This window comes from Ischnura elegans, chromosome 8 (genome assembly GCF_921293095.1).
Source record: "Ischnura elegans chromosome 8, ioIscEleg1.1, whole genome shotgun sequence".
NCBI classification, from domain to species: Eukaryota; Metazoa; Arthropoda; class Insecta; order Odonata; family Coenagrionidae; genus Ischnura; species Ischnura elegans.
The window spans coordinates 54,031,065-54,056,917 of record NC_060253.1 but is presented as its reverse complement, the minus strand read 5'-3'; the positions used below and the strand labels follow the sequence as shown (position 1 = coordinate 54,056,917).

The window sequence follows — 25,853 nt, the reverse complement described above, 5'->3', positions numbered from 1 at the left end:
ATACATATTTGAAACAGGTGCGCATACACTTGTAATAACTTCTGAGGTCGAGTTTATCTCTTCTGATAGTTATAAGTACATACTCGACAGTGCATATAATCGTGTAACATGCCGTCATTTGGAGTCATAATTGAAGCGCATTAAATACAGTTTTCGGAAAAAACGTGTATTAAAATTATTTTTGAAACTTAATTTCGTTTTTATTTACTGCTTTTTAGTGGATAACCATGTAATCGGTTAAACCAGAGCTACCAGAGACATTTCTGCCAAAAAATATAATTTACGCTATTCATTGAGAAAATTGTAAATTATTTTACAATATGAAATTTTATTTCATTAATTTAAGAACAATGGGACGAAATTTAAAATGACCGATTACTGAATATTGCAATGTCATTGAAAGCATGCAAGTGTGAAAGATTTCAAGTCAATCGGACCATAGGCAGTGGGTTAAAAATCAATTAAAACATTACATCGATGAAACCGACGAAGCAACTTAAGAATAAACGTTCAAGAAAGCAAGTTAAAAACTTAACTAAGTCTTCGGAACAACTTTTTAGGCGCAAAAAAAACTGATGATACTTCAACAAATAGGTATTACTTTAAAACCTAAAAAAATGCCGGCCTCGTTGGCGGTGGGGTAAAGTCCTCGCCTGCCAATCCGTAGGTCGTGGGTTCGAATCCCGCCTGAGTATGTGATCCCTAACCAATGCATGGATGTTTATGATATACTTTGCTAATGTTGAAAACCCGTTATAAAGGCCGCAACTTGCCGATTACGGGGTAGTGGGAAATAAATATTCTGTGAACTTTGCCACGTTTCACGCTTCTTTTAATTATAAAATAGAGTTGAACTTCTACAAGGTTACTCCTTGGAACCTAAATACCATGGTGCTGTATAATAGGCAGCAGGCTTCGCTATCGCTCGGAAATACATGAAAGTATAGTTTTTTAAAGCTATAACTTTCAACTGCCACACAGTTAGGAAAAGAGTGCCCATGCCTTCTGTCACGGGAGGGCCAATTTGCGGCATTGCACAATGCTGTCATTATTGGTTGGCATATAGGCAGAATTGGGCATTAATTCAACTTAAAGTATTTTAAAATACCATGGGCGTGCCCAGCGAGGGGCATGGGGGGGGGAATCTGCCCCCCCTTGGAGCAGATGTCTTTAAGGAAAATGATACTTATTCAAGCAAATAACTTGAAAAACTAACAAAGAGCTATTACACTTTCCTTAAAATGTTGATTTCATTCACCTATTCCATGCTTAAATCTTACCTATAACATGAACAACCATGGCTTGCCCTCCCTCCCCCCCCAGTTTTGATCCTGGGTACGCCCTTGTAAAATACGTATTTGAAATACATTTGTTACTTGTATTTGGTATATCATATACACCACCTGAATGATTCTTGTATATTGTATATCAATTATAGATTTTCGGTATTTTCCCATTCTAAATTAAAAAATACATTTGTGAAATACTTTTGAAGTAGCTCTGATCACACGTAACTGTAACAAAATGCTTAAAAGATTACTTCGTTTTTGTTATAATCGTTTTCTTCATGTTTGCAGCTATCCAGAGCGTACCAAGGCAAGTTAAATATTTTTAAGATCTCTTAGTTTCCATACAAATGTATTTTGTATTATAAAAGGCATATAAAATACTATTTTGCAGTTTTTTTCTCAAATACCCAAGTCAAAGGTATTTTGTATTTTGCATTCCAAGTACTTTTGGAGCGGTATTTTATGTTTAATGTTATGCCATGCATATAGGCAACACTAAACTTACAAGATTACATCGACGAAACAGACGAACGAAGCTAGTAGAGAAAAACCGTGTAAAAACGGAAAATCACCTCAATGTTCATGATAGGGAATATTAAAGCTAGGAATACATATGACGGCCACAGGGGGAAGAATTCTCCCAATTAAGGATGGGTGTTACGTTACCCCTTGCTCTAGGCATGGGAGGGTGTGTGGATCAGATTCCTATCTCCTGAGCAGTCACACTCAAACAATGCCCACCCCTGTTTGCACGGTCAGCCACCCTCCTCCAGTCAACCACTCCCAACCCCTCAATTTCTCTCGGCCACGTGTTCACGGAAAAAGCCCATCCCCTCCGACACGAAAATATTCGAGTGGTCTCCACCCACCCCATTTCATGCATGCCCACGAAAAAATATATCTGCCACCACTCCACTGAAAGCCCACTTGACTGGCGTGCATGGGGAGAAAGAAGGCTTTTTGAGGAGGCGCAGTCGCGAGTAGATGGGGTGGGAAAACCGCACAGGGGGTTATAAGATAGGAATTCGCTACGGAATGAGAGAAAGGTGAGCAGAAAGCATCAGTTACGTAAGCTGCAGAGTTTTTCATCTTCATATACATGCTACATAAGAATGATCAGGACCAAATGTTATTAAATATCAAATAAAGTTTTTTTATTATTACAGTATTCTACCGATTAAGGTAGGTATCCATGGAGTACTAAAGAAGTGATCTGGGAGCCTCCCTTTCCTTCCAGCGCTACCTTCTTCAATTCAGTGTAAGGCCTACTCCCTTTCAAACTTTCAAAAAATCCTATTCTTTTAAGTGAAAATGATACGAAAAAGCTTGCATATCATGGCAATGGCTATATGAGGGAACTTATTTATGGAGTGCAAATTTAGGAATGACTTAATTGGATGCTATTAAATAGAAAGTATTCACATTTTCAAAGAATAATATCAATTTGTGAGTAAGTAATAGTTATAGGAATCGCAGATGGTCTAATATCCAAACCTCTAAATATTCGGCTACCATATTACTTTATATTTTTTCTCATGGAAATTCATGAATTTTTTACCGCCGTTAACGCGGCAGGATTTGAAATATTACACATTACTTTATACGTTCGAAGTTACTGGCACAAACGCCCATCATGCAGTGAAAAATATTACTCTCTCGTCACGAAGGTATATAAGGACTCATGACTTAGCTCGACCAGTCTTTTTTTACTATAAGGGATTATACCTAGCGTATTTCAAGTTTAAAACTATTGCAGTCATCGTCAAATTTTCAGGGTGCGTACATTAGGCCCTTATCATAATTTACCCCGTATCTCAAATTTAAAAATTGCATCTTTGAGGAGATGATCAAATTTATAATGTCACACAGGTAGTGTATAATTCAACCTTATATTTTTGGGTTTATTCTTTCTCCAGATATTTCTGCCCACCGCAGCGCCATTTTTATGAAGTTTTCGTGATTTCGCATCAAAGACAATATTCATCTTACTTATGGCTCAAAAAAAGATATTCTTGGACTGTTATCATGACTTATGGAATAATGAGAATAATATGACTTTCTCATCATTATTATTTCGAAGTCATGTGGTTTTAATTTTCGCATCGGCATTAGAGAACTGCTGCGCTACACAGCTCTACTTTTTTCATGCATAAACCCTTCCGCATTCATAAAAATTATTAGCCAGAAAAACTAATTTCCACTGAGTCATTCGTATTTAACGTGACTGAAAGGAAGCGAGCACCCATGTATTCTCTCGTGATCCACTGAAGTCAACGTCATTTTTATGAAACATCAGTAAATACTCTCCAAATGCTCCAAAAACAGACAATATCTCGCCATGAGCCTAAATTATGAATTACAATTGGGAGAGCATATTTTGGAATTTAATTAATAATAATTAATAGTAGCGGGCGTAACTTGGTGGAAATCCATAATCGTAGGAATGATAACTTTGCTATTTCCACACGGTAATTTATTGAGACCGACCATAGTTTCGTTACAGCTAACATTGTCAAGGTGTTGGTCAAGCAGTCATTGTCATCTTGACGATGTTACGCTGTAACGAAACCATGGTCGGTCTCATTACCAAGTGGAAAGTTATCATTCCTTCTATCCCTACGATTTTGGAATTTCATGGAAATCAAATATTCGTCGTTTCTCATAAATAATACACAATTTTAATTAATTTTTAATACGCAATTTTGACTGCCTTGGCACACCCGTCAGATTTTGAAAGTACGTGCTCCGCGTAAAACTGCCTTTAGTTACCAAAATTCGGTATTAACTGTTGAAAGGGCTTCTTGGTTTCCAACAACCGAACGACAACTTAAGAAGCAATGTAGGGTTTCGAAGAGTTCTGCACAGTGTATAGGGGTAAAGAAGCCGTCGGTGTTCATGGAAGCAAGGACCTGAGAACGGGAGGGATGGAGAGGGAGGAAGCAGGCTGTTTATCGATCCAGAGGCGCCATCCGAGCTCCGCCATTGGTCGAATCGGGGAGAGGTAGGGTTCGAGAATGGTGTTGGAATAGCAGGATATGGCGCACAGCCACAGCGGCCATACCGACGCATTACGCCACGGAGGGTGCGCGAATGAGGGTAGGGGGAGAGGTGAGAGGGGGGTAGGAGGTGTAGGCGAAAAATACTTACGGAGGGGGGTAGGGATGTGCGTAGAGAGAGAGGGAGAGAGAGAGAACGAAAGACAGTATAGACCCTTCCATTTTACAACTATCATATCCTCTTTATCCGTCCCTAGTCTATCCCTTCTCCGACTTCAATCAGTCATCAAATTCATTTATAATACCGTTAACTCCCTCTTCGACAGTCCTGACATCGTTTCCTTCCTCAACATTAGAGTACCTTCCCGCCACACCCGATCTACTTCTTTACTCCACATTCCTACACCCAGGCTATCTGTAATTAAGCGCTCACTTTACCATAGGTTTTCCCTTTTAATAAATACTCTACCCAGTGATATTGATCCGTTTGGTCTGACACTTAAAAATTTTACTCAACGGGCATTAACATATTTATCGCATAAATGACTAGATAGCCGGATAAATCTTTATTTTTCTTTTTTATTCTATTTGAATTTGTAATCAAATAATTATTCTATAATTATTTAATATTTTTTGTTATAAGTGCACTTTAAATTGGCAGTATTGCTGCATGTGTATCTCTTTATTAAAATAAAAAAAATAAAAGCGTGTTTTCGTTTTTTACTTTTATTATGTCAGTAGTCTGGTTTACCTTAATTCTACTCCTCCTGAGGGCTGTTTTTACTGTGCATTAATTTTATTTATGGCTGGTATTTGTGCGCATGCAGTAGAACAGGGGCTATTTTGCCATTTCACGTCCACGCATTCTCGCATATGTTCTGGCAATTCACCGCTTTACACGACGCAATTTTGACTGCGCGAGAGACTATTTTGACTCTCACGCTGGAAACACGTCAGATTTTTCAAGTGTGTACCTCGTGTAAAACGGCCTTTAGTTGCCTAAATTCGGAATTAACTGTTGCTTGGGCTTCTTGATTTCCGCGAATAATAATTGTGGCTTCGTATTTTTTCCATTTCCAAACAATATTTTTTGTTTTTGGAGTTATTCACGATTTTTTACTCAATTTTGGATAGTGTTTGGACATTACTACCACATCCAACGTGCTTCGAGCGAAAAATTCACATTGAAAAAAATCATTCGCCATTACCAGGATTCGAACCCGGATCCCCCGATTTCTGGTCGTGTGCTTTAGCCAGTCAAACTAAGCGTCATTCCTCCCAGTTCTTCGTTTCTGATAAATTTTAATTTTAATTAATTTATAATACGCAATTTTGACTGCCTTCGCCTTTATACCATATTGTGGACATAACCTGAAGAAGTGTTATGGACTGCTGAGCATATGATGCCACAAGCAGTCCAAATCGTGTACACAGCGCCACTGCCGGAGAGCAAGGCCCGGATATATAACACACACACTCTTGACTAGTTTTAAGTATACCGGGACTAGCCACGGTAATAACTTTACGGGAGTAACCCGCAATCCACAAATTGTGCGAAAAATCCTCAGTGAAAACATCCACAAATATGCACAGAATAGACTGATGCCTCCGTAGCTTAATTGGCTAAGGCACACGACCGGGTAGCGGGGGGTCCGAGTTCGAATCCAGGTCAAGGTGGAATTTTTTATTCACTGTGGATTTTTCCCGTAATTTGTGCATTGCGGGTGACTCCCGTAAAAGTTATCCCCGCTGTTAATACCAGTATACTTAAAACTCAACCTGCTTCATCTATTTCCCAAAATTGGAGTATTGTGATTGATTTTTTAGCCGTTTCTCATCGTCGGATCGGTATGAAATTTTGCACAGACACTTGCTTTTAATGAAAATAAAATAATCAATAACTAGGCATTTTAAATTTTGTTCCATTGTGCTCTAAATACTTACCCAATACTATATGGTAAATAGTTTTAAATCTGCTCATTAGATGGCATTAGTTTCTTATAAAACTTTTGACACTGAAAGTTATCCAAAGAAATGAGTTCAAGCTCAGTCCATAAGTGACATTCAACGAGGAATGGGACAAGGTTCCGTGGAAGATCAAAAGGTAATAAATATGACGAAAGAATCAGTACAACAAAATCCTGTTGCCATTATCAAAAATTAAAGAGCACTGAATTAAAGTATGTTAACTAATTATAAAGTAAAATTCTGTGCTATAAAAATTTATGGTTAATTACTTCTTTTCCGTATTTCAACGTGAAGTACACCTTCATTCTATGAATTACTTAATCAGACCCATTTTATTGTCGTTAATACCTATGTCACTCTGCATTGATGTATACTGGAAAGTTCAATCATTCTGTTAAGGCACTCTTATGATTTACTTAATATTTCTGAGTCAGAATAACATTTCCTACTAATGCTATCCCTGCGGAGTTTCATTGCATAAATTATGTATGACCCATAGGACAAGGTTATACAAACATAAATTTATAAATATAGTAAATATTTGGGCCAATCATGCAATGTAAGTTAAATTATTAGTGAGATCACGGTATCTCAATATAAAAAATATTTTCACCAAGGTTTACGAGCAATGAAGGAGACTGGAATTGTTCAAAGCGACAGCTTCACTTCAACCATCCATATTCAACCCCTCCCAACGGTGATGCCCAATGCAACACTGCCGTGAAATTCGTGAAATATTTATCTCGTTTTCCGTGTCGCACTGAAAATAAAATCTGCATTGACCGGGATGGGGATGGCAATTTTAGTATTGCCTGAAACAGCGGAAGGAAGGGTAACATATAAGGCAATACGGAGTCTTGAAACTCTTCGCTCGTAAGTATAAATAAAAAAAATTAGAATTAGATTCGATTACCGAAATCAGAAATGGAACATGACATCCTCTCGCACTAAAGTTGGGGCAATATACTGCTAGCAATAAACCGAAGGCACCCCGCGAAGTATGTCAGTCATATGGTGGACGTGGATATGGATTGGGCGTGGATATGGATTTCCATAAATTTGAGATGAGATAGAAGTCACTCTGAGATGAAAGCAGGCAGTTAAGGAAAGTGATGCATCGAGTTCGTAAATATTTTTACTACCAAGGATATGGGATTTAGGGAGAAAAAAAAGGTAGTGCGCGTGAATATTTTTCTTCGAAAACGGAGAAGTTTTTTTCGTATACTATATCGTATAGATATAAAGCAGGTCTTCAGTAATTATGTAGATATAGGTAAATAATTAACATATATTATCCTTAGGAATTTCTACAATTTTGACAGAAAGAAAGCAGATTACAAAAATATACTTAACCAATAGGGTGGTTTCCTATTATTTTTTTATTGCTTTAATAGAGAGATTATTACTCCTGGAGTACGTATTTCACGCTTTTAGATTTTTAAATGACAACATCTATTTTTCGCGATTAAATGAAAAGTGAAAATTTTCAAGCGCGCGAAAACGCGACGCTTAAGTTTGAATGTCGGGAAATATCTCCGTACGTCGTATTTCTGGTTCCCCTCCCGCCCGGTGAGGTGACCTTGAGGCGAGGCTTAGCGCTGATACGTCGCAGGATGCTAGCGGATAGCTGAGTACCTTGCTGCAAGGTAGCGCTTGGCTTAAAAAAGGTTTATTAATACCTTATCAAACGAAGAAAACTTTCCGAACTTAGCCAGTTTTAATAGGTGATTATTAAGACATGTTTCCCTGAGCTCTGTGCCTCATGCATGCATTGGTAACCTCAGACGATGCATAACTCCTATCCTCTCGTGTAGAAACTAGGTCCCTGTGACGTCATGCGGAGTGGAATCGCATGGGCGCCAATCTGGCCTTTTTCAAATGAGGATAAAATTTGACCCTTGCCATTCGTCAAAACCGGTATTTCAAAAACCAAATAATTTGAGTATTATGAATACACTAATGGTGGGTAACGAATCGCAATCAATGCCTTTCGTTTTCTTTGATGAAGGAAACTACCCTATTATAACCCAATGTTACTTCTAAGTGACACCAAAAGCGTATACATTTTCAGCTCTATTCAGGAAAGATAGTGGGTTCTTTTGTGCTGTAAAGTTCAATGGTGAAATACGTCACTGCCCCAATAATTATGATTGAGTAGAAAATTTTCACTTTTTTTCAAATGAGAATTCTTGCAATTTAAGTTTTCGCAGAAGCAGCTCTGGATTACAAAGGGTTTAAAAGAGAAGCAGCAAAGCCATTTAATACTTCGCCCTGTAAATGTGTGACTGTCGTATGCCTGTTGAAAGACCCAAGAGTCATATTTGAACATTTCTTTTTCGGAATATACTTTTTTAATACAGCGTGGGAAAGAATGCAAAGACAAAATATTATTTCGGTCTAACTATATGGTGTAACGGTACCCACATGGGACTAACGAACAAATGCTAAGCAGAGGAGGCGACTCTTCAGGATGAGGATAACACGGTATTGATTAAAAACGCAAAAACGAAAGGAAAACGCGATTGTGAACACATTTATACACGGATTCAGCAGCAGTATTCAGCGATGATTACAGGAATTACTATGACGTGATTATCACGGTGATGATCACTGATATCATACAAATTAGCCAATCTATAAAAGGATGAAAACGAACAAAATGATCTTCTTTTCATCTATATCTACATAAAGCAAACCGCCAAAAAGCGTGTGGCGGGGGGTGTTAGGGCACAGCCGTCTACATATCATAAAAATGCTCAATCTAAATTACAACAAATATTTATTAAAGTCCTTTATGGGTCGAGAGAAAAAAGAATTCGCAAAAATATCCGTTTAAAAAAATTCTCTCTTAATTTATCGCTTCTGTCGGAAACTTCATCTTTTCTTAGGAACTTCTGATCAGAGTGGGTTGAAGGGATAATATGTAGAAGCGAAAATAAATTAAGCGAGATGAGGATCGGCGGCATAATCAAAGAGAAATTACAGGCTATCCCGAACACGGAGAGTAAATAGAGGAATTACCTTCGCGAGGATCACGATGAAAAGATAAGAAATGGAGAAAGATACGAATTGCATTTCAGAGCACGTACCCAGCGAAAGATGCCGTATCGGAGGGGGACGAAATTGAAGACGTGGGAATACTTTACGTGACCGTTTTCTCTCATACGTGTTCGACAGGGGTGATATTCATTTAATCTAATATGCTTCCCTTCCCATTGGAGATAAGAAGTTTTATTTTCCTCGCGGGAACTCTCAACAGAACGAGCTTCGTCGTTTTCCCTTCCGTGGAGGAATTTGAAATATTTACGAAATCGAAGACCGGAGACGGTAACACACCAGGAACGACGGAAGCTAAAGAGTTCTCCATTTATTTTCAATCGATTTTATCCAATGTGAAAAAATACACCATTTTTCTCGGCTATATCAACGACTATTTACGTGCTGGTGAGAGAAAGGCGACCGCTTTTTTTCTGAATTTGCCAGGATAACTTCAACATGTGCCAATTTATGGATGACAGTTATTTCAAAAGAACACAGTGCCAGTTCAACTTTGTGTAGATATATCTGGAATGGAAAAACGCTTCTCAGGTGATATCTAAACTACTTCCTACCAGGAATGTTCGCGAAATAAACTGTCAAAAAACTAAGGAATTAATGTAAGATGAAAGTACAGATATTTTACATCCATTCTATCCACAAGCTCCTTTTAATTGCTGAATTCGATTATTCTTCAACAAGTAACCATTTGCTTGAGTCGTAAAAAATACGAAAGGGTACTCAAAATACATATTATAGAGAAAACTTCAAACTTGATATTTATTTTTAATTAATATTTTAAGTAGAAATTCACATGTAAACGAAAAATATTTTATGTATAAGTACTATTAATTTCTCCCTTCGTTCCCATAGCTCCAGACCGGGTCCTGAGTCTATTCCCAGTCTTTCCCTTCCAAAACTATAAGAGGAATCAAATCTCAAAAATAGCATATCCATGGACACCGTCCTCTCAATTTTTTCCTATTCTTTAATATCTCGAGGATATTGAAATAATCTAAGGAAATTTTTCGCACACTCAATTTTTAAGGGTCTTCTATGTATGAAGAAGTATTGTTAGAAATCGTAAACATCTCCCACAGAATTTTTAGCGGCCTTTCTCGCATTCATGTTAACCTTTTCTACATCTATCACTAAATAATTTTAAATGTTGATCCATTTTCAATTATCGTAGGATTTCTTTAGATTTTTTTATAATTCCTCCTAACCAAAAAAATACCTTCCTCCTCTAATTCCGCTTTCTTAGGAATTTTTACCTTATTTCTTTACAATAAGCTTGTTAAAAAGCACCTGATTCACGAATGTTGGCACAGATTGTCACCAGAATTATTTCTTTTTTCACACACACACCTGATACGAATTTTAATCTCTCCATCGCACTTTGTTCTCCCTCCGTTGAATTTAATTTGTATATTTATGATTTGGTCGACCAATTCCAAGTAAGTTACCAGTTAGTGCTTTACGGATTCGAATCAGGCGAATGATACCGTTATCATGGAAACAATAAAACATTTTGCCGCATTCTCCCGATTCCGTGAGAGGAGAAGAATGGCCTTCTCGACCACAAGAAACAATGCCATCCACCTGTTCGTCCCATTGTAATTTTCCATTCGTGTGGCATTGCTCCACGCCGAATGCCGTACTCCCCTCCGGCGCCAAAATGAACCAGCCGAAAACCAAAACCTTCCCCTCCACATCTCCGAAGTCAGCGTACCCCCACCCTCCATACTCTTGACATGCGCCGCTTGCTGCTCCTTTGTTCCCCACTAGCGCCTCCGCTTCCCTCCCTCGATGCGCAAATACCCCTACCCACACATCACATTGAAAATCGCTCGATTACAAACGTTTGCAAGTCGAAATGTAAGTCGTACGATATGCACTAGGCAGGTTTCAATATAATAATAATAATTTTTATTATGGGCATATACCCAATTTAGAACAGAACATGTACATTTCTCTCAATAAAACTCTTAATAATGAATAAAATATTCTTAAAATAATAAGTTTTACATGAGAAAAGGAGAGCTAAAATATGAATTATATTATATCAAAATATATTGCTCAAATAACATGAGGTCAGACAAAATTCGGCAATGATAAAATAAAATTCACTAACTCTTGGTTAACTATGTGGTATTCCATTATTTCCTGGATATAGACAGTTACTTAAAAAAAATAAGTGGTATAAGTAACTGTCTATATCCAGGAAATGATAAAATACACTTCGTCTTAAACATGGAATTTTTATCGCTAAAAATATCAATATTGCCAATAAGGGATATAATTGAGGGATCCTGGTTAGCGGTGAATTAAAAGTAAAATTTCTACAACAGTATTTAACATAGAAAAATAAATATATGGTACTAGAGTGATTTCCAAAAGAAATATTATTTCGAAAACTCCGAAATCTTTCCTACGTCTTTTATTTCTATTTTATTATTGTTATTTTGCCACCAATGAATTCGCACTTGCCATGACCGTTGGCCTTCAGCCACTTCATGAAATTGTTCATTGTAAAAAATATAAAATAAAATAAAATATTGCGTAAATAAAAAATATAATAAACTTGTGGTGATGTAAAAAATGTTAAAATAACTAAAAACCAAACAAAAACATCAAAAAATATTTAAAATGCAACAAAAATGAAATAGATGAAAACTCAGGGAAAACAGTGTTTCTTATTTTCATATGTTGTAGTCCAATAGGACCATCCCTGCCTTCCGATGTCAATTAGGTTTAGTGTTCATAGAGTTTGAGTTCCTTGCACGCGTTCACTCGTAGCGTGTCATTCTAATTCTCCTTCACTAACAAAGGAAAGGTTACACTAGTCCCTATACAGTTTAACTTGGTTATAGAATCATTTAAGGGACCACACAATCATTGATGCAATATCAGAGTGACACTTTGAAAGGGTTATTTAACCAATTGATCAATAGCACATAAGAAATAAAAAGTTATGATTTTCATGATATATACACTTTAATGATATTATTGGTGTAAATACTACTAAAATTATGAGTAACAGTGCAGTGCTATTTAAATTTCATGTAAAAAAAGTCATCAAAATAAAGTGATTAATGCAACGAATACATTATTATACCTCAGTTAAGGCTAAATACAATATGTTAATAAAAATTCAAAACTTACTAGCACGTTTAATTGAAGTCTTACTGCTGAAAGAAATCTACAATTTTCTTTTGAACAGTCCTTGCTTGGAGCCGGATTTTGACGTTATATACGAGGTTTTATCAATGCTTATGCATTAAGTTTGACGGGACTTTGCTAGTGAGTTAAGAATGACGTGATATTGAAGTTACGGTCGGGGCTATGATAACCAACCAAGTTGCACTGTATTTTACACATTCTTTATCTATACCCATACCACCGGCAAAATCACATATTGGCTTTATACATGGGGTTTTTTCCACAAGTTAACAATTACACGTGCACGAACACCAATGCCGTATTTAAAGGGCACCTACCAAATTGGGACACGAACCCGCGACTTCTTGTTTGGCAGGCCTCGAATTGATCCCGCCGCCAAATAGGCCAGCTGTTAAAAATTTATACAATCAAAGCTATGGAGAATAAAAACCTAATTAAGGGAACAAAGAACATGAATAATTCACTCCTATATTTTGAATTTAACCATTTTGCCAGCTATTTTTGGACAGTAGTAAAGTCATTTTCGCACAACTAACATTGTTTGGCTTCCATTACATGACTGGAACTTATTTTTAATCGTGCCCATTCACCGTAAAAGATATTTTTATCAGACATCATAGAGGATAATGCATGATGTATAACATGCAGAATGAAGAACGAATTAGAACGTTAGCAACTTCAATTTTACATAAACGTTTCCGTGGTGTAGTGGTTATCACATCCGCCTAACACGCGGAAGGTCCCCGGTTCGATCCCGGGCGGAAACATTTTTTTCCACGAAATTTCATAATCTTCTTGGGATCCCACAAGTTTTTCCACCAGCTAAAAATTACATGTGCACGAACATTCATGCCCTGGCTAAAGGGAACTTATTCAGACGGGACTCGAAACCGCGACCTATTGTTTGGTAGGCGAGGAATTTATCCCGCCGCCACCGATGCCGGCCAGTAAAAATGTTTATCGTAATACAGGGCAGCTATCAATGCTAAGAACCTAGTTAATTGAACAGAATATGAATAATTCAATCCCAATATTTTGAATTGAGCCCTTTTTACAGCAATTTTAAGTCGACATTCGCGCAATTATCATACAACTAGGTAACGTTATTTGGCTTCAAATACAGAATTTGCTAAAAACACGTAGTTGTCCGGTGACGAGCCTTTTATGAGTCTATTATGCGCAAATCGAGTCCATTATGCGCAAATTATCACTTGCTTGATTAAGAATCATGGCGGTGTTGTAATTTTCCAATCTTAATCCTTAGAGTGCAAGGGAGCGCTGTCGCGCTCTTCCTATCTCCCTGCAATCTTCCCTATTAGAGGCTGATAGTTCATTTATCATTAAATAGTCAATTTTAATTTTATTTTAATATTAACTAAATAATTTTCTTTAAATTATGAAAAATTAACTCATATTACCAAAAATTCGTCAAATAATACACTAAAAAGGTGAAACCACATATAATAAAGATTTCCTAAAGCTTTTGAGTATATACCTTTAGTTGTTATTGAGTCCTAATTTTTTTCTAACCTACTGTAAAATCAGCAAAACTGCCTTTGCACTTTTAGTGTAGTACCTTAGTACTTAGAAAATCTGTTGGCACTCAAAGGATTGAATACTGAAAGACGCCCTACATTCAATAAGATGTTGTTAAAGATTTTGCATGTTTTTTTAAATTTTATTATGGGAAACTTCATTTATTACGAGAGGGTATGGAAGCACCTCTAAAAAAATAAACAACTGAATTAAACAAACTGGAGGGATAAAACTTAATTTGTCGGCTGCCACCAAGTCCGCCTAGGACGCATTTTAATATTTAACACAAAATCACACTAAAGTTTATTTTAGGCTCTCTTGGCAAAGAGTGCAAGCTTTAAAAATTAATTTTTATGTAAATGCAAGCGCCACATAAGACCATGGTGATACGTGCAACAAAATCAATACCTGCTCAGATAAAGGAAATTGAAGGGGAGGATAAATACCTCACTATTACATATTTGAATTAACGTGGTCAACAATATCAAGCATATCAAAACTTCAAAAATGTCTTTACCTTGTTGTTTTTTCCCATAATAAGGTCAGAATATCATACAGAAAGGCTCCACCATATTTCTAGCATTACATTTAATATGGAACAGATGAATACATGCGTGCTGTAAAATATTACCAATCTGTAAAGTAGTAGCTTATCTCGCAATTCCGCCATGAGATTTCACCCAACTTCGAGATACTATAGATGATCATGGATTCAACACACAAACCAAGCATAAAGATGAGATGCTTGGGCGAGTTACATGGAGTGTGATTGCCTCATAGGTAGAGCGTTTGGCTGCTGACTGTTCAAATACTGGAAAATACTTGCGGACATCCGCAAATCCAAATCCTCGTAGTGCGATATGGCCTAGGGAGAACTAACAGCCATACCACAAATTTGAGAAATTCGCCAGCCTTAGACTCATTCGGTGGTGGTCTCTGAAATATTCTATCCTGAACAACCATCGGGTTGGCTCACTGGAAGAGTAAGGGCGAGTTATAGAAATATCTAGAAACACTGACAGATATTCCGGTTTCATTCCTGCTCTCGTTTTCACGTCGTCCGTAGAAATCGATCCGTTTCAGTACACTATCAAGTTCAATATGCATTGATGTAAGATATAATTTTGACGCCACGCTACAATTATTTCAAGGCATCTCAATCCCCGACCAATATTTCCTCAAGTGTATCTCCCCACCTAGATTAATTTTTAAGAACTTGTATCACATATTTTATCTTTCTCTTCCTTTCAAAACGCTGTTGACGGATTAGTGATGCGGATTATACAAGGATATGAACAACTTTAGCATTATGGCTTTAAAGTTGAATGAATCTCAAAATGCCGGAGATGGAGTTGAGCAACCATTGACTTTGGATAGAAAATCTAAATTTTTACACAGACAAAACAGCCTTCAGCACTTACTTCTTCATTATGTGGAATCCTATAGCAATGAACTGTGCGAATCTGGCGCATTTTGGCGATGGAGCACCAAATTTAATTAAATAAAAAAATCAACTACTAATCAATCTTAAAATTGGAATTAAAAAAATATCAACTTATTCTTGGCTGCGTTTCTACAATGGGATGGCTTCATTTATTGAGTATTAATTAGTCAGGTTGCAAAATAGTTCAAGTTCCAGAAGCTTCATGCAGGACTGTCGGTTTCATGAATATCATTTCGGAATGACTTCATCCCCATCTTAGTCACTAACAAAGAGCTATAATGCTAGCCTGACCGGGAACAAGAACGGATATGATGACACCGATCTCCCTAGAGACATAAAGACGACAGTAGTCTTCACTCCGTAGACCAAAAACCATTCCTGTGTCAACTCTCCCCCTCCAATAAAGCATAGGCATAGAGCATATCACCCACCCTTAAGGATCAGAACCCCCCCTTACACTTATAGTCCCTCTGAGCCCCATCCCCCTCCCCCAAAGCCTTCAGTCCGGGCGCACGTGTTCGCCTTGGAGACCCTACTGTATCCTCCCCCTTCCCATTCTTTTTCTCAGCTTCATTTGGGGATGAGTGGAATGCGTGAACCAACCCTCTGTACCCCATCCATATCCCTCCTTCTTCATTCCTCGTACAGTTGGTGGTGGAAAATGAAATGGGAGCGAGCCCCGCAACAACCCCCGCACAATCCAAAGCCTCCCCCCCTAGCCATGGCATTCTCTAACCCACCCCCTCAACCCCTCTTATATCCAACCACGGTCGCTAACCCATGCACACACAAGCTGGGATGGTATTGCGCGCATTTTGGCGACAGCACCAAATTCAGCGAAATAAAAAATTCAACTTAAAATTGTTAATTCTTAGCTGCGTATCTGAGTTTTTTTTGTGAACCTTCAGGCGCGTACACAATCAATCATACGGGTGTAAAATGCAAAACGCCAGTAGAGTAGGGGATCGGGATGGTGTGGTTGCTAGAGTGTTGGCCTCCCACCCGGTGGGCTCGGGTTCAAATCCCGGCAGCGCAACACTCCGTCAAATTCGAGCGCAGCACTCCGTCCATCGGATGGGACGTAAAGCCGTGGTCCCCTTGGCGCCTTTCGTTAAGAGCAGGCTAATGCCGACGCCGGGTTTCTTTCCACCCTTCCTGACCTACCCTTCCCTCATGGCGCAAATGACCTAAGCTGTCGGTCGCCTCCTCCAAATACCATACCATACCACTAGTACAGTACTAGCGTTAAAAACGGAAATTGAAGGATCAATACTGTATGTTTGGATTTATGTGAATAACGACGTCAAGCATATCAGAACTTCAAAAATATCTTAACTATTGTACTTTTGCACATACTTAAGGTTAGAATATCACAAATGTAGGCTATACTCCGTGAATGGATGACTTTATTGATGGAGCATTGTCCATGTTAAAAATAATACAAATTCCAGAAATTTGCCAAAGTTTTTCTCTACAATGGATGCTGATGCATCCAAAAAACGTTATCGGATACGAAGTAAATGTCATTTACGTGCTTGAGCTCTTTCCTTCTGAGAAATTACTTATTGCCATTTACTCTAGACCAAATTGAGCTCTTCTCTTCCGCACCCTACTACAGAAATTGCTGTCTATGCTTTGACGGACTAGTAGCGGACAAGTATTATCTTAGGCTCCTCACTTACATTCGGGGTCGATTTCATGACGCTCCACCGCTACCATACGTCCTTTTCGTATTCTCCGTAATGTGCATGACCATATATATTGTTGCGGTCTCCGAACATTTATTGGACAGCTCCAGCTGACTTTCGAATGGCTTTTTCTCAGAAATGGTTAATCTTGGCGAAAAAAGTACACAACAATTGTGTAGATAATTTCCTGATCTACAATTTTGGTCTGTGTAATTTTTGTCAAAAAACTAACCGTTTGGCCAAAAAATGCAAAAATATATTTTTGTGACTTTTGCCTAGAATAATTTTTTTAGTACACACAGGATCGATGGGGACTTTTCAGGATATCATAAGAGTGGTATTCCTGCAAATTGTCAGGTTGTTGGGTATTTATGTAAGGGTACCCCTATTTTTAAGCTATTATCACTGGTAAACACGATTTTTGGCGCAAAAGGTTCATTAACCGATACTAATAGGGTTTTTCGCGCTGATTTCAAATATGTAAATAGTTTTTCTCCATCACCCTCAGTTTTCGTGTGATTCGCCGAAACGTCCCGAAAATCCCGAAAAATTTGGTTTTATGCACCAATATACACTTAAAAGGACATAACTTCCACCCTAGTTATCGTAGAGCAATGAAACAAAAACCAGCTCACTTGTCATACTATACGCGTGAATTGAGACTGCATTTCGTTCCATTATACATCGTCAGGGTTGGTACCCAGGGACCACAATGTCAAAAAATGCAATTTTGTTCCTGAAAAAGCGAAATTTCTGGACGCCCAGTGATATATATATTTATTTTTTTAGTATTGTCAATTTTATCGCTCATATATTATTAATCAGGGTTGTGTCGTGAGTAGTGGATCGGAGCGCGTGCTTTATAATCGCACACATTCCTACTGTAGTAGCGTTGTCAGTCATTGTTGACCACACTCGCTCGTCAGAATCACCGACATTTCAGTAGCAAGCGTAAGGTGACAGAGGACTTGAATAACCGGTACGAAGTGAAGTTGTTTTCTCCTTCTTCAGTGTGCGGTGCTGTGCCTGTGTTTTACGTGTGAGACAAGATGCCCAGGAAGTGCGTTAACCACCCCAATAACTTCTGTTAAATTTGTGGGGAGTTGACATTCAAGTCGCAACGTCGTTCTTTGACCCCTTTGGTGAAACATTGCTATGAATTATACTTCGGTTGTAAAATGGGGGAGCAAGACAAGGACTAGGCACCACATATATGTTGTTCGACATGCGCGAAGCGTCTCGCAGAGTGGGAAAAGGGATCGCAGCGTCACATGAACTTTGCTGTACCCATGGTTCCGCGTGAACCACGAAACCACTCATCAGACTGTTCCTTCTGTGTAACAAAGATAAGTGGAATTACTGCAAAATCCAAGCATACAGTGAAGTACCCAGATTTGCCGTCTGCAATGAGGCCAGTTGCTCACAGCGAGGACTTACCCGTGCCAGCTCATCCACCACAACCACCAGTGCACTTTGAACATGAGGAAGACACCCATGTTGAAGAGGTACAGCTGCATGATCCTACGTTTACGGTAAGTTTATCTTCCAGTGAACCTCATCTCCTAACTCAGGGTGATTTAAACGATCTTATTCGTGATTTTTCCTTGTCGAAACAACAGTCCGAACTGTTAGCTTCAAGACTAAGTGGCTGGAACTTATTGCATCATGACACAAAGGTGTGTTTCTATCGCAATCGTCAAAGAGAGTTCCAAAATTTCTATTCTGAAGCAAATGGTCTGGTTTACTGCAACAACATTGAGAATGTGATGGATGAAATTGGCCATGAACATAAAACGAGTGAATGGAGACTATTCATCGACTCGTCAAAAACGAGTTTGAAGGCTGAGTGCTGTTGCACAACGGGAACAAATTTCCCTCTGTGCCTGTAGCTTATGCAACTCACGTGAAAGAAACTTATGAAAACATGAAATTTCTTTTGGACACAATTCAATATGATACATACAAATGGATGGTGTGTTGCGAGTCAAAGGTTGTTGCCTTGTTAACTGGTCTCCAGGGAGGCTACACCAAATTTTGCTGCTTCCTATGTGAATGGTATAGCAGAGACAAGACACAACATTACCTCAGAAAGGAATGGCTACAGCGGCAATCACCAATTCCTGGACAGAAAAATATTGCGCATCCTCCATTAGTCTCCTCAGATGCAATTATTCTTCCTCCTCTGCACATAAAGTTAGGGCTGGTGAAGAACTTTGTGAGGGCTATGGACAGAAATTCAGATGCAGTTCGCCATTTGAAGGCACTATTTCCTCGGGTAAATGACGCCAAAATAAAAGAGGGAATTTTCGTGGGACTCCAGATGAGAATTTTGATGGGTGACAAAATGTTCGAGGATGGGTTACACCCAGTGGAAAGAACAGCTTGGGGGGCACTGAAAAGTGTGATACGGAATTTTCTGGGGAATAATAAAGCAGAGAACTTCCGATACATTGTGGAAGGAATGTTGCAATCGTACAAAGACATGGGGTGCAACATGTCGCTGAAAATTCATTTTTTGGACTCGCATCTGGACTTTTTTCCTGACAACCTTGGTGCCGCCAATGACGAGCATGGTGAGCGGTTCCACCAAGATATAAGTGTTGTGGAGAAGAGGTATCAGGGACAGTAGAATGCAAGAATGGTTTCTGATTGCTGTTGGACACTGAAGAGAGATGTGAAAGATGCGAAATACAGAAGGAAATCCATCTCCACAACATTTTAAGGTAAGATGATACTTTCTTACATGCTTGCATATTTCAATAAATATGCAAGCTTTTCTAAAACTGAGGGTGATGGAGAAAAACTAATTACATATTTGAAATCAGCGCGGAGAACCCTATTAGGGTCAGCAAATGAACCTATTGCGCCAAAAATCGTGTTTACCAAAATTGCATTTTTTGACATTGTGGTCCCCGGGTACCAACCCTGACGATGTATAATGGAACGAAATGCAGTCTCAATTCACGCGTATAGTATGACAAGTGCGCTGGTTTTTGTTTCATTGCTCTACGATAACTAGGGTGGAAGTTATGCCCTTTTAAGTGTATATTGGTGCATGAAACCAGGTTTTTCGGGATTTTCGGGACGTTTCGGTGAATCACACGAAAACTGAGGGTGATGGAGAAAAACTATTTACATATTTGAAATCAGCGTGAAAAACCCTATAAAGATTGGTTAATAAACCTCTTGCGCCAGAAAATTTTTGTTTTTTTGTAAACCAGTGTTATTAGACTTTTACTGTTACTCGACACGTAATTTATATATGTAGGCGTCCGGACTGAATATCCATTTCACACCCGTCTTTATCTGTCAGTGGGCTAATTTCGATTGGATTCAAAACTAAAAAAATAAGTGGATTCAGTTATTGCAACCTTCCACAGCATATTTTTGAAAATTCAACGGCATAAAGGAGCGCTGTTTTTCTTCAAGAGCCTCATACTCTCAGAATGGTATGATGTTGCTATATGGCTACCGTGGGTGGAAATGGGTTGAGCCTAGGTCGCTGTATACAATACATTTAGCATTTTTAATGAATAGTGGGAGCAAGCCAACTTGACTTTGCGCAAAGATGACCAAAAAAAACTAAAGCAAACCCACCGTCCCAATTCCCCTCGCATGAATCCGCATACTCCCGCTACCCTTCACATCGCGGCTACTCTCCGGTGTCCTTCTCCAGTGACGTTCATTAGCGGAGCAATTCCCTCGAGGCCTCGAATTTCTCCAGGGGGACGGGCGACGTGGGCAGACTAAGACTGCTGAGGGGAAGAAAAAATAGCCTTAGGCGGAGAGTTTTTTTGCAGCCAGAAGAGAGGTTTTCAGGAGGGCTAGCGAGAGATCTATCTCGTGACTCTTGGACTGTTTGATCTTTGGCTGGGAGCAGTACCGACAATTTACGCATTTATTTTTACCATGCAAGAAGATACTGACAGATGGATGCAAACTAATATCATGATGCTGGCCTCGGTGGCGGCGGAGTTAAGTCCTTGATTGCCACACAAGAGGCCGCGTGTTCGAGTCCCAATTGGGTAGCCTTTTCCTATCCATGGCATGGATTTTCGAGTATGTTTACTTGTTAAGTTAAAAACACCAATGTAAAAGATCAATAGTGCTGTTAACGTTGATACAGAAATAAATACATTAAAAATTAATGATACCTTTGCTTGCGGACAGCTCTTGCTCAGGGACAAATTTTTATTTGCCGACAAAAGGATGTTTTTGTCTTAAAGGATCGTACCACTTATTTACTTTCTTATGCGGTCACGGAAAAAGGTTTTTGGACGCATTTTTTTCTCCTATATGTTATTCGTTGGTACGGATTTTCTGATCGGACGCACTCAGTAAAAAAAGAGAAGCATCAAAACGTTTACCTGATTTAATGGTTTTCAATTAGTGGAAGTAAATGTATTTCATTTTACATAATTTGCTGTCAACAATTCAAAGATCGATGTGATGCAGTCTCAACTCAATTCTCCGATCAGCTAATCTTTCCACTTTAAGGTATTTATGCCATTTCACATCTTTATTTCATACGGAGAGCTAACAGTTAATTTTTTCTTAAAAAGATGGCATCTTCTAGCAATTCTACAGCGGAAATGGTTTATACTCAAATAAATGAACTCTTGCGGTAAATATAATAAATGCTGTTTTATATTTTATCTGATTTCTGTTTAAAAAAAGACATAAATGTATGCTTCGGTTTAATATATGTTTTTAGAAAGAATTACTTATTTTATGTAAGAAATGATGGCATCTTTCCCATAAAAAAATAAAATTTTCAAGTATTTAATTCATGCAATAGAGTAATTAATGAATAAATAAGCATAATAGTAAAAACTTATTATTTTCATTAAGAGTAAAAAGCCATTTTTTTTTCATTTTCATCATGCAGTAAGAGGCCATTAAGGTACTCTTACAATTAAATTGAAAAATCAGATCGTAAAAAATATTTCTATAAATTTATATCATCATACGCCTACCCACATCAAACGTTTGAAACAAAATAATACTCGAACACAAAAAAGTGCAGCCAATGTAAGGAATAATCTGATAAAACAAAATGAATTGTGTGCGTCACATGACTGGAACTATAGCTGTGTCGATGCACTGAAAAAGAAATATTTGTATCACATATCATAGAAAATAATACACTGCACAGAACGTAAGTTAATTTGGTCGCTCGTAACACTATCGTAACCACATCTGTTTCCGTGGTGTAGTGGTTATCACATCCGCCTAACACGCGGAAGGTCCCCGGTTCGATCCCGGGCGGAAACAATTTTTTCCACTTATTTCGCAATTTTATATGGATCCCCGACGGTTTCCGCTGATAAAATTTTCCTTAATCAGTAATTCTTCAGTTTTATCCCGAACCAAATTTTTTGAAAACAATTTATATAGATTCATATTAAATAGGTTTCCCTTTCTTATCCATACGAAGGCGCCTAATTAACGATTATCACTCGCCTATAATATGGCATTGTCAGAATGGAAGGCAATCTATCCCAATTCATTGGATGAAAAACATTTAAAAAAATAAGAGATTCATTATTACCGGTATGATAAAAAGAAATATCTTACTTTACTTTAGCAGGTCAACAGTAAATCATACCGGCGTACCGTGCATGTATTTGCTCAAACACACAACTACGTGAAAGAAATTCGAAATCAATGGAATATATTTTAGAAATGTATGGCCAACACAAACATGAATATTGGTTCAAATGCTTTGGAAATTTCATGGTATAAATTGTAGCATACACTGCTAGTTACGGAATCAAATCGAAGCATGTTGCCAATTTCCTTATAAAATATCCACTAGAATAGCAAATCACTAGAAAATATAATCCGAATAAATGTTTTCCCAATGTGTTTATTTAAAAAAACGGTAAATACCCTTATCACGTAGGCATCACAATTTTGAGTACGTTTTTGAGAATAAAATCATCGTAGTAGTTCATCTTAGTATGCGTAAGTATGGAAAAAGACACGAAATTTCAGAGGAATACGATAGAAAATGAATTGTTGAATATGATTTTGATCGTGGCGTGTGGGTGAAGATGACACATCTCGCATTCCTCGTGTTAAGCCTGAATCATACGATCATTTTTTTTTCGTCGCGAAAGTGATCACTATCGCGATCACTAGGCGAAATGATCGTCGCCGGAAATTGTTTTTCGCGATCGCGATGAGGATTCCCATCGCTATTTTTCATCACCAGTCCGGCCGCTTTTTCCGTCGCTAAAACCGTCACTAAAACCCCATATCAGCCAATCGGACGCATTCCCGTATGGAGCGATTGCAGCGCAACGTTTGACAATCGTGGGAACGGCATAGATAAACAAACACGCTATATATTTTCGTGATGCGGGTCCTATGACAACGAGCTGTGATATCGGAAATGATGCGAAAAGCGGCGGCGGGAGTGACCGTGTGATTCAGAAAAATGATCACTAGAGCGATCGCTTTTCGCAACGGGAAAAGTGATCGCATAGTGATTACTTTCGCGACGAAAAAAAATGATCGTGTGATTCAGGCTTTATATTGAATCCAGCGGTCAATATTCTCATTAAGATGAGCACTGATTGGTAGAATTTTTGCGTTGTGAACAGAAAGATCAAGCTCTTGGATAAACGGAGACATCGCATTGCCCAGAATTTAATAACAGAGTACTGCACGTATTTCAATTGATATACAATCATCCTCAGATACTAACAGAAACTAACTTTAGTACTCGAGGATGATTGTATAACAATTGAAACACGTGTAGTACTCTGTTATTAAATTGTGGGCAATACAATATCTTCGTTTATCATTAGTTATGTTCCACGACATCTCTCCTGAGAAAGTTGACTCCAAGTTCTTGGAGTTTAATTTACCAATTCACCGAAGAAGTTATTTTTACCAGCCATAATAGAGGATAATACATTGCGTAACATGCAGAATAAAGGACGAATTACTACGCTAGTAACTTGAGTAGTACCATGGAATAAGTATATATAACAATATACTTACTCTATGGAAATACTAATGTTTTTCCGTGGTGTAGTGGTTATCACATCCGCCTAACACGCGGAAGGTCCCCGGTTCGATCCCGGGCGGAAACAATTTTTTTCCACTTCATTTCGCAATCTTCTTGGGTTCCCACAAGTTTTTCCATAAGTTAACAATTACACGTACACGAGCATACATGTCCTGGTTAAAGGGGACTTATCTAGACGTGACTCGAAACCGCAACCCCTCTAACAATTCCGCTGAGAGATTTTCTCCAACTTCGAGATACTATAAATGATAAAAACAATTAAATGCAAAAAAATTAACTACGAACCAGATTTCTTATACCTTCTTCAGGACATTTTTTGGAATTAATATAATTTGTTTCACCTCTATCTTCTCAGTCTCAAATTTTTGGAAGTTAATTATAATAATGAAATGAAAAAAACTGTGTTTTATTCCACCAATTTATTGAAAGGTATGACAAATTTCGACAGAGTGACGTCATCCATTGCGGCGGCATACGTCATCGATGACGTCGCTGCGTCGAAACTAGTCACACCATTAAATAAATTGGTGGAATAAAACACAGTTTTCATTTTCTTTATATTATTTTTTATGAACTTATCATACTTTGGCAAAATATTTTCCATTTATTTAACTCTTAAAAACCTACACTCCAAGACGCTCATAATCGTTAAAAATTGAGGTCAAGAAAGCTCATCAGAAATTGAATTGGGGAATGGTTTAAATAAAACCACGGTTTCTCTTTGTCGTGAGTCTCCGTGCTTTTTCTCCGGGCAGTTCCCCTTTATGGATCCCTTTTAAATGCCACACCAACTCTCCGCACCCTCCCTCCGCACAGCAATCCAATTTGGCCCCCTCTCTCCAACTCTCCCCCTCTCGGCTTCCCTCCGCTCCCCCACCTTCATTACAGAATCCCCAAGTATGCTCACAAGATGGCCGACACAAAAAACTGAAAGGCGCGCACAAAAGCTAAATGCCATATTGCCTTGGGGCCCAGAACGAGAGGAATTCAGCAATGCACCCAAGGTATACCTGCTACCATGTACATGGTGGCCATCCGAACATCAAGCTTAAATTCCCTATGTTTTCCAGAGAACCCAGGCTTATCTGACAAGTTTACAGGCTAAGAGACAGTGTTGATTTCCCCAAATACTCATGTTTACAGGAGAAATAGGTGTGGTTTGCTGCAGGCAAATATGAATTTTAACAGAAATGAAGTAAAATCACGATTTAAAGTGACTTTTTACGGTAATGGAACATCACCGATATAGCATGTAGGTAATGGATTTTTCAAATATCAAAAATGAAATTTCGTGCCCAAAACTAAGAATTAAAAATCAATACTTGATTTTTTTCTGCTGACATGAATTTCTTTTGTTTGCTTTTTTCCTGGTCATTCCGTGACTTTTCAAATGCAATAAATCTCCAGAGCATTCCTGGTTTTCTAGAAGAGTGGCCAACCTGATCTGGTGAATAATGATGGGAGGTTTCCCTCTTCCACCCACCCTGCATCCCCAATAGTTTCGTTCAACGATCAAGATTAGCTCACATTGATGTGTTCATTTATGCATCATAAAATTATGAGCATTCTAGAATGGAAGACTTATAACAGACATAAGACATGCTATGCATTGGCGAACGATCTGGTTAAAAAATGCTCCTAATATTTTTTAATAAATCCAAGGATGATTGAGAC

General features: G+C 38.2%; 3 non-coding genes across 3 annotated transcripts; all 3 read left to right on the top strand.

Annotated features, from left to right (window-relative positions):
- The first annotated feature begins 13,166 nt into the window (after window positions 1-13,166).
- On the top strand, window positions 13,167-13,239 carry Trnav-aac. The gene has a single exon. It is a non-coding gene; the product is annotated as a tRNA-Val (tRNA).
- Window positions 13,240-22,341: 9,102 nt separating this feature from the next.
- On the top strand, window positions 22,342-22,414 carry Trnav-aac. The gene has a single exon. It is a non-coding gene; the product is annotated as a tRNA-Val (tRNA).
- A 1,754-nt stretch (window positions 22,415-24,168) lies between these two features.
- Window positions 24,169-24,243, top strand: Trnav-aac. Its single transcript has one exon. It is a non-coding gene; the product is annotated as a tRNA-Val (tRNA).
- The last annotated feature ends 1,610 nt before the right edge of the window (window positions 24,244-25,853 follow it).